The sequence below is a fragment of the Muntiacus reevesi genome, chromosome 2 (genome assembly GCF_963930625.1).
Source record: "Muntiacus reevesi chromosome 2, mMunRee1.1, whole genome shotgun sequence".
NCBI classification, from domain to species: domain Eukaryota; kingdom Metazoa; phylum Chordata; class Mammalia; order Artiodactyla; family Cervidae; genus Muntiacus; species Muntiacus reevesi.
Window position 1 is genome coordinate 65,456,566 of NC_089250.1, and position 10,076 is coordinate 65,466,641.

Below are 10,076 nucleotides of genomic sequence, written 5' to 3' on the forward strand. Positions count from 1 at the left end.
CTGCCAGATGGTGTCGCTGTTGAGCAGTGAGTTCCCCACAGCGCATCGTCTTCCTGTGTATTTACTGCGACCGCAGCTCTTCTCATCACCACATGGTGACGCTGTTGAGCAGCTAGCCCACAGAGCCTGTTCTCTCTGCCCCATACTTGGGCTCCAGCCTTGATGACTCCCTTGGTCCATGCTTTCTGCCCAGCCATTGCGCCTAAGCATAACACTAGACTAGAAGACAGAAGCCATTGGAGTTTTTAGTCAGTCAGATCCTCAGCTGCAATTAACATTTCCCCAGGACTCTCCAGATGGGGATTCCTAGGTGGTGCTAATGGTAGAGAACCCGCCTGCCAATGCGGGAGACATCCTGGGTGGGGGAGATCCCCGGGAGGCGGGCATGGCGACCCACTTCAGTATTATCACCTGGAGAATCCCAGGGACAGAAGAGCCTGGCGGACTACAGTCCATGGGGTCGCAAAGAGTCAGACACGACTGAAGCGACTTAGCAAGCATGTATGACTTTCCAGGCTGGTGTGAAAGCAAGATCACCAGCCCAGACCATCCTTGGATTCTTGGTGAATTTCTTGGGGCCCATGGGCCATCTTCTGCCATGGGACATCAGGCGTGGCTGTCTCAGGCCATTAGATGGATTCTAACAGCACTGTACTTGAAAGTGATAGAGCGGTCCTCCTGAGCTGCTGACTTTCGGTCTGAGACCAGAAGGATGAGGAAGAGTTTGAAACAGGCAGTGGGGTTTAGCGTGACATGAGCAGATTTAGTTATAACGTTGTGACCTCTGAAAGCAAGTGTTGGAGAGGCAAGAGTGGAAGGGGGCGGAAACAAATTAGTAGACTGTTGTCATGCAGACTTCTTCCAGGCTGATTATAGTAAAAACAGAGAGAAGCATTTGTAGTGGGGAAAAAAACAGATAAAAGTTTTTTTTTTAATTTAAAAAGAAAAATGTACATGCTTCTGCTAACAGCATTGATTCTCCATTAATAGAGGTAGACACTCTGGGGCCACACAGCGGAAGGGAGAGATATTGATCAAGCACAGCACACTAATGATTTCATTTAATCCTCACAGCACTTTCCATCCCCCAGAGTGGGACCTGTTCAATCCTTTTCGATTGAGTCACTCCCCGGATTACATATCTGGCAAGTGGCAGAGCTGGGATTCCTGCCCTTTCTGCCATCAGAGCCCAGGCTGTTTCCACTCCTCCCAGATGTCCAAATCTTGTCTGTTTGGGGCATGGCATATTAAAGGCAGGACTGCCAGGCTCAGTGGCCTGGGTCGTACACTGTAAAAAGACACCAGGCTGAAAGAACAAAATCCTTCCTCTAATTCATCTCCCAAGAAGGTGTACCTTTTTCTGTTTACACTTAATGGAAGCACTGAATAAGAACAGAAAAAAAGCAGCCTGTTAGGTTGGAAGGAGAGGATGAATGGGAGCATAGCATGGGATGAGGCCAGGAGGCTTTTAAGACTGTTAAAGACTCTGAATTTTGTTCCAAAAAGTAAGGGAAGCCATAGGAGAGTTTCGAGCAAGAGAAGGACACACTCCAAATCACATATTTTAGAGACCCCTCTGCCTGGGGTGGGAGCACAGCTGCTAAGTAGGGGACATAACCAGCCTCCCCTTTCCCTTCCCAAACCACCACTTCCTCTCCTATTACTCTCTTTGGAGATGGTCAGCCCGCTCCCATTCCTACCCTCTGCTTTCCAAGGCATTCAGGCAGCCCCTGTCCCCACTATCTATAGAAATGCGTGCAATTATCTCTTGTATCTAAAGACTGGTGAGTGGAACTCCGTGTGCCCTGGGGAGCTCTCGCTAACGGCTGAGAAATAGGCAGTTGTCTGGAGGTCTGGTGTGAAGAGCATCCCCCAGGACACTCCCAATTATCTGCCGCGCTGCCAGCAAAACCACTCCCGGAGCGGCTTCTCCCTTCAGGCTGAGCACTGCTTGCTCCAAGTGGTGGCTAATGGGTACGGGGTTTCTTTGGGGATGCTGAAAATCTAAAATTAGATTGTGGTGATGTTTGCACAACCCTGTGAATATGCTAAAAACCACTCAACTTACCCTTGAAATGGGTGAATGTTATGGTGTGTGAGATTCATGTCAACAAAGGTGTTGGAAGGGAAAAAGAAAAAGAATTGCTCCCTCTGGACTGCCTGAAACCTCATCATCAGAGCAGCTTCACTTCTGGTTAATCATTGCCCTCTTGGGGTTCCTTCTGGCAATTCTGATTTAAATGTGAAGGAGGGGTACCCAAGAGAAGAGGAGGTGTCAACCCGAGCCGTCCTGAGCTGCACAGCTTTCCAAATGGTACTTAATCTCTCTGATCCTCTATTTCCTCCTCTGAAAAGTAGAGGTAAAACCTTGCCCTCCTCTTTGGCATGAGGTTGTTGGGAAGAGGGAGTGGTACTGGTGATAAGTTCGTGACGTGGTGATTAAGAGCAGGGGCCGTGGTCCCAGACACCATGGGTTCACGTCCCTGCTCCGCTTTTAATCAGATGTGTGACTTTGAGCAATTAAATCCCTGTCCTTCAATCTTCTCATCTGTAAAATGAGGATCATAGTAATAATGGGAGATGGTGATGGACAGGGAAACCTGGCGCGCTGCAGTCCACAGGGTCACAAAAAGTCAGACACGACTGAGCAACTGAACAACAACAAATAATAGTAACTACCTCATAGAGTTGTTATGAGAATCACATCTATGTGAAATCTGTATTATGGGATCTGACAAACAGTAATCAAAGTCGACACTAATCATTAACAAACCACTAATTCTCACTATACTGTAAGGACTGTATCTGACTTGCCAGTTATATTCTCAATGCCTGCCATACGGTTGACTCTCAATAAGCATTTCTTTTTAAAAGGTCCAGATTTAAATCCACCTCTGCATGGCTCAGAGCCACTTTGTGATGATTTTCAAAGTATGAGCCAAGGCTGGCTGCCTGACCCCGAGAATCAGAACCACAGCCTAGCTGGAAATCTGGGTTCAGTGATGGATTCACTGTGTGGCTGGACTTCCCTCTCTTGGTCTCAGCCTCCCCATCTGTAAAAGCAAGGGCCCTCTGGACTTCCAGGAGAAGAATCCAATAAAGTGAGCTCCGGCAAATATTACAGAATTTTTTCTTGCTGAGACATTTTCATTTTAACAGAAGCTCCTTAGGGTCCCCAAAGCTATTAAGACCTGGTAAAATGAGGCTAGATTGGATTTTAGATGCTGCCAATTGCAGAGGCAGAGAAGGGGTGGAGGGAGACATAGGGTGGTCTTCGAGTTCCTTATCATTTCCTGAGGGGAGGAGTTGCATGTCCTCATGGCTGGTCCTGCTCCAGAGGTGTCCTGACATCCTAAGTAAGGGACACAGTCTCGAACCAAACTGGATGTCACTGACTACAATTTTTTTTTTTCTTTTTCTTTTCGGTGAATCCACATGCCTCAGGGCTCATGTGTATGTGTGTAACTGTATGTGTGTGTGTTTCCATGCACACACACAGATCTGCAAGTAACCAGGTTGGCGGGAGAGGCTGCCATAAATATTAACATCAAACCCTTCAGTGCGCTGCAGAGATCCAGAATGGCAGGTCTTCACAACATCCTTCTCTTCAGCTAGAGTCGATGTGCTCAGGAGTGCAGGCACCATCACAGAAAACTGCCTGGAAAGTACAGAATGAAGAGGGGTGTAGAATCCCTGAGCTTGGAGGGAACTCGGATCCCAGTTAGTCTCCTGTTTGCAACGTACGATTCAAGATCTGTGCCACTTGGGATCTTGTTAGAAATACAGAGTCTCAGCTCCCAAAGGAAACTAATGAATCAGAATTTGCATTTAACAAGATCCCTGGCGTATACACATTCCACAGCTTCCTTATCTGTTCAACCATTGACAGGCTCTTGGGTCGTTTCCGTGTCCTGGCTACTGTGAATAATGGGGTAATAAGCATGAAGGTGCAGACATCTCTTCCACATTCTGTTTTCGTTTCCTTTGCGTGTATATCCAGAAGTGGAATTGCTGGATCATATGGTAGGTCTACTTTTTTTTTTTTGGTAGGTCTCTTTTTAATTTTTTTGAGAGATATCCATATTCTTCCCCTAGTGGCTATACCAATTTACATTCCCACCCACAGTATAAGCATCCCCTTATCTCTACATGCAGTTTACATATATACACAATGATATATTATTCAGCTGTAAGAAAGGAGGCGATCCTGACACTTGCAACCTTGGACCTTGAGGACATTATGCTAAGCAAAATATAAGTAAATAAAAACTATATGATGCTATTTATAGGCAGAATCTAAAAAGGTTAAGCTCCTAAAAGCAGAGTTGAATGGTGATTACCAGGAGCCAGGGGTTCGGTGGGAGTGGGGGTAGGGGAATTAGGGAGACAGTGTTTGAGGCTCCAAACTTGGATCTCATAGGAAAATAAGTCCTAATTTATTATTATTACTTAAGGTCTAACGCACAGCATAGAATTACAGACAACGATGCTCTATCATAAACTTCAAAGTTGCTAAGAGACTAGATCTTGAATGTTTCCATTACAAAAATGAAGTGATAATTAATTGTATGCTTGGGTAGAAGTGTCAGCTGATGTTACAGTGGTGATCCTATTACAGTATATAAATATGTCACGTCAACACATTGTACTACACCTTAAATTTACAATTACATCTCAATGAAAATAAATTATAAAATAAGAGGGACCAATAAACAAGATCCCCAGAATCTGAGAAATGCTGTCCTAGTCTACCACCTTCCTCTGCCTTCAGAGGCAAAGTGAGGATCAGAGAAGGCCGTGGTTCTCCCCCATGTCACACAGACCATCAGGAGTAGACAGGGATCCAGGCTTCCTGGCTGCCAGCCCATCACATGTTTCGGCTCTGTGTTTCTGCAGCTTCCTTCTCCTGGACAGCTCTTGGCTCTCTCCTCTGCAAAACTTCATGTGACCTTCAAGACCCAAGAGGATGTCACCTCTCTGCAGAAGGTGCCCTCAGAGACATCCTTGGTGGCAGAGCAAATTTGCTGTGTCCTCTTAGTTCTGTCTTTTGCTGGCCACTGTCCCCACACCAGACCTGTGCTGACCTTGGGGAAGAATCCCCAGCTCTCCAGGAGAGGAAGGGATTTGCTACAAAAGGTCAATAACAAAGAAGAAATACTCATTGTGCAACTGTGTCGATCAGGGTCCAGGCAGGAAACAGAATCCAGCTCAGATGGTTCTTAGGATTGGAATGAAGGGGCTATTTATAGAGCTGGGGGACAGGCTGAAGGAAACCCGTGAAGGATGGGAAGCCCCCAGGAACTAGCCTCCCTAGGCTTGAGGCAGCAAAGAAAGGAGTTGAGATGTCCCAGCGTTGGGGGATGCTGGAGTCGAGGGCAGGGGATGTCAGGAAGGATGCAGTCACAGCCAGACTGAGATCCAGAGCAAAGAAGGAGCAGGAAGAAGTGCCCTAACCCGCTCTCTTCCTGACCTCTGACCTCTTGCCCTGCTGCCCCACGGCTAAGCCCAACAACAGATAAGGAAAATGAGTCATCACGCCCAAGGTCATTTAGCAGCCAAGCCACAGTTCAAACCCAGGCCACCTGGTCCCAGAGTTCATGCCCTTAACCCTTCACTTTTCCACTTTAAGTTCATTCACTCAATTATCTACTATGTGCAGCTCAGTATTCCAGGCACTGTGGTTTCCAAACTCCGGGTTACCTGATTTCCTTTTGAGACTTCGGTCATCAGAACATAGGAAACACTACTGTGTTAAGAGGGAGAGGGTTTTCTCTGCTGTAGGACTTGATGGTAGGGGGAGTGACAAGTGGCCTTGGCTTTTGTGGAGGAGGAGGTCAGCCCAGCGGAGGAAAAATCCAAGGGTTCTGACCCGTATGGGACTCATGCTGCTCTGAGGGGCCTCTGCTGGTCCTGGGTCACCAGCAGGGAACTTGAGCTGGGAATTGGCACTGAGAAATGGGATATTTCCTGCCATGTTGTTACCTAGTCCAAGCTCACTCTGCTTGCCACACGACAGGCCAATGAATCCGAGAGACGAGATGTTGAGGCAAGGAAGAGAGTTTATTCAGGAAGCAACTGACCCAGAAGATGGCAGGCTAGCACCTTAAAATAACCAACTTATTGGGGTCTGAATGCTGGGTTATTTTATAGATCAGAGAGAAAGAAGCAATGAGGAACTAGAGTCAAAAGGCAGAATAGAGAGAGAGAGACAGTGGGGAAGCAAAACGAAAGGGTCTTCAGTCTTGTAAAACATCTCCAAGGGAATGGTCAGCCTTTGGAAGGGGTGTGTTAATCTCTTCTATTCACAGGTGGGCAAGAACAAGTTCAGTTCAGTTCAGTTGCTCAGTCATTTCCAACTCTTTGCGACCTCATGGACTGCAGCACACCAGGCTTCCCTGTCCATCACCAACTCCCGGAGCTTGCTCAAACCCCCATCCATCGAGTCGTGATGCCATCCAACCATCTCATCCTCTGTCATCTCCTTCTCCTCTTGCTTTCAATCTTTCCCAGCATCAGGGTCTTTTCCAATGAATCAGTTCTTCGCATCAGGTGGCCAAAGTATTGGAGCTTCAGCTTCAGCATCAGTCCTCACAATGAATATTCAAGGCTGATTTCCTTTAGGATGAACTGGTTGGCTCTCCTTGCAGTCCAAGGGACTCTCAAGAGTCTTCTCCAACACCACAGTTCAAAAGTATCAATTCTTCGGTGCTCAGCTTTCTTTATAATTCAACTCTCACATCCATACATGACTACTGGAAAAACCATAGCTTTGACTAGATGGACTTTGGCGGCAGAGTAATGTCTCTGCTTTTTAATATGCTGCCTAGGTTGGTCATAGCTTTTCTTCCAAGGAGCAAGCATATTTTAATTTCATGGCTGCAGTCACCATCTGCAATGATTTTGGAGCCCAGGAAAATAAAGTCGGTCACTGTTTCCATTGTTTCCCCATCTATTTGCCATGAAGTGATGCGACCGGTTGCCATGATCTTAGTTTTCTGAATGTTGAACCTTAAGCCAGCTTTCCCACTCTCCTCTTTTCCACTCACTTTCATCAAGAGGCTTCTCAGTTCCTCTTTACTTTCTGCCAAAAGGGTGGTGTCATCCGCAATCTGAGGTTATTGATATTTCTCCCGGCAATATTGATTCCAGCTTGTGCTTCATCCAGCCCAATATTTCACATGATGTACTCTGCATATAAGTTAAGTAACCAAGGTGACAATATACAGCCTTGACATACTCCTTTTCTGATTTGGAACCAGTCTGTTGTTCCATGTCCAGTTCTAACTGTTGCTTCCTGATCTGCGTACAGATTTCTCAGGAGGCAGGTCAGGTAGTCTGGTATTCCCATCTCTTGAAGAATTTTCCATAGTTTGTTGTGATCCACACAGTCAAAGGATTTGGTGTAGTCAATAAAGCAGAAGTAGATGTTTTTCTGGAACTCTCTTGCTTTTTCTATGATCCAACAGATGTTGGCAATTTGATCTCTGGTTTCTCTGCCATTTCTAAATCCAACTTGAATATCTGCAAGTTCACAGTTCATGAACTGTTGAAGCCTGGCTTGGAGAATTTTAAGCATTACTTTGCCAGTGTGTGAGATGAGTGCAATTGTGCAGTAGTTTGAACATTCTTTGGCATTGCCCTTCTTTGGGATTGGAATGAAAACTAACCTTTTCCAGTCCTGTGGCCACTGCTGAGTTTTCCAAATTTGCTGGCATATTGAGTGCAGCACTGTAACAGCATCATCCTTTAGGAGTTGAAACAGCTGTGCTGGAATTCCGTCACCTCCACTAGCTTTGTTCATAGTGATGCTTCCTAAGGCCCACTTGACTTTGGACTCCAGGATATCTCACTCTAGATGAGTGGTCACACCATTGTGGTTATCTGGGTCATGAAGATCTTTTTTGTGTAGTTCTAACAAAGGCACCTTAATTTACATTCAAGCAGAGGGGTAGGGTCCTCCAGGCAAGCTGGTAAGTATGATTATAATAACAAGAGCAATGAAAAGCAAGTCAAGGAAACAGTGTCCAACATGGAGTCAGAATTGGCTTCCTCCCCGCAACAACATGAATAAACAAAGAATACCTGTCCTCTAGCAGCTGTCAGACTGCAGTCACTCCCGAAGGTGAGCCCTGAGAAAACTCAGGCTGTGAAAACACAGGTTACTGGCCCCAAAGAGCTGAGGTGCATGTCAAATAAATGATTTCAGTGAGTCCAGACTCTTGTATCTTCCCATACATAGAAAAGAGCTGAATTGCTTAACTTGGGGTATCTGGTTTTCTTTAACAATAATTCTTTGATGTTCAGACTACCTGCCCTTTATTGGACAATTTTTGAATAACCTGGCTCCCCACCTTGCCTGCTTGGAGCAGTTCTCTCAGGGTTACTTGAGATGCTGTCTCCCAGGCTTGAAGTCCTAAAAATTTGCACTAAATAAAATATAACTCCCAGCTTTCAGGTGGTGAATATTTTTTGAGTCTACAGCACCTGTGGGGGTGGATGCCAGGACTGGGGCCCTGGGGCAGGCTGTCGGGCTGGGGGAAGGTTTAAGGTCCAAAGCTCACTACTACGGGGAGTCCTGCCCCTGCAAACAGCCCCCAGTCTGGATATTCTGACTGCTGCCAAAGGAAGGGTGACTTCTGTGTCCCCATGAGGTCCTCACTCTCCAGACTGTCTCCCCTTCCCCCCATCTCCAAGGTGAAAAAGCCCCTGGGAGTTACCTGCTCTATTCCCTTCATTTTACAAGGGAAACAGAGGCACTCGAGGAAACAGGGCTTGCTGGGGGTCCGCGGCCAGGCAGGGGCCAGGTGGGAACCCTGGTTTACGGGTTTCCAGCCCAGAGCCCCCCACTTTGCCCTGGCAGGCTGAGTCCAGGGAGCAGAGGCCCCCAGGCACACTGCCGCCAGGCCTTTGTCCTTGCTCTTTGCTGGCCTGTTAGAGCTTTTTCCAAAGGCCGCTCCTCCTCATCCTTAGGTCCCTGCTCAGCCCGTCACCTCAGAGAAGGCTTCTCTGACCATGGTTTTGGAATGGCTCCCCACAAAGGCGGGTTCAAATCCCTGATGGGTGACAATGGCTTAATCACTTCGCCCCTCTGAGCCTGTTTCTTCAGCTCAAAAGGAGATTAAAAAGGGCTGCTGTAGGCTGAGAGGTGGCAATGTAGCATAAGCAGCATGGGGCCCCCCACATAGTAGGTGCTCAATAAATGCTGGTTTCCTGCCAGTTCCCACCCGATACTGGAAGGAACACAGGACTCAAAAGGTTCAGCACTTCCCCCAGGAGCACCTAGGTTACTTTCAGGGGTTGGGGTGGGGACAGAGGAGTCTGAAATGCTCAGCCCAATGGATACAAACAACTGGGCACAGAGAAGCCCAGTATGGGCTTCCCTGCACTTGGTGTGGGGTTCAGACCCCAAGCCCAATTCCAGTGTCTTTTATGGCTCTGCCACAGTCAGGATGTTGAGGCATTCCAAAGACACATCCAATTTCAAGGAGAGGGCACAGAGACCTCAGCTTTTGATCGAAAGAGTATCAAAGAATTTGTGGACATATTTTTGTGCTAAGTTGCTTTAGTAGTGTTCAACTGTTTGTGACCCCAATGGACTGCAACCCGCCAAGCTCCTCTGTCCACAGGATTTCCCAGGCAAGAATACTGGAGTGGGTTGCCATTTCCTCCTCCAGCAGGACATATTTTTAAAAGATCACAATTACAGAAAAGCAGAAAGTGGCTTGTGGTTCCCAGATGGAGCTGATGGTAAAGAACCCACCTGCCAATCCAGGAGACAGGAGATTCTCGTTCGATCCCTGGGGTGGGAAGATCCCCTGGAGGAGGGCAGGCAGGAGTTCAAGGATTGGTCAAGTTGCCTTCCAGCAACTTTTACCACCAGCAGGGTTTGAGAAAACCTGTTTCCCAATAGGAGATAGGAAGGATGGGATGGGGTGGGGAAATTTTTTTTACAGAAACAAAGTTGAGTATAACTCAACTGGCTTTGATTCCCGGTTCTGCCACCTGCCAGGGTGTGTGAGCTTGAGCCGGTGACATGGCCTCTCGGAGCCTCAGCTTCCTTGTCTATAAAATCCAGG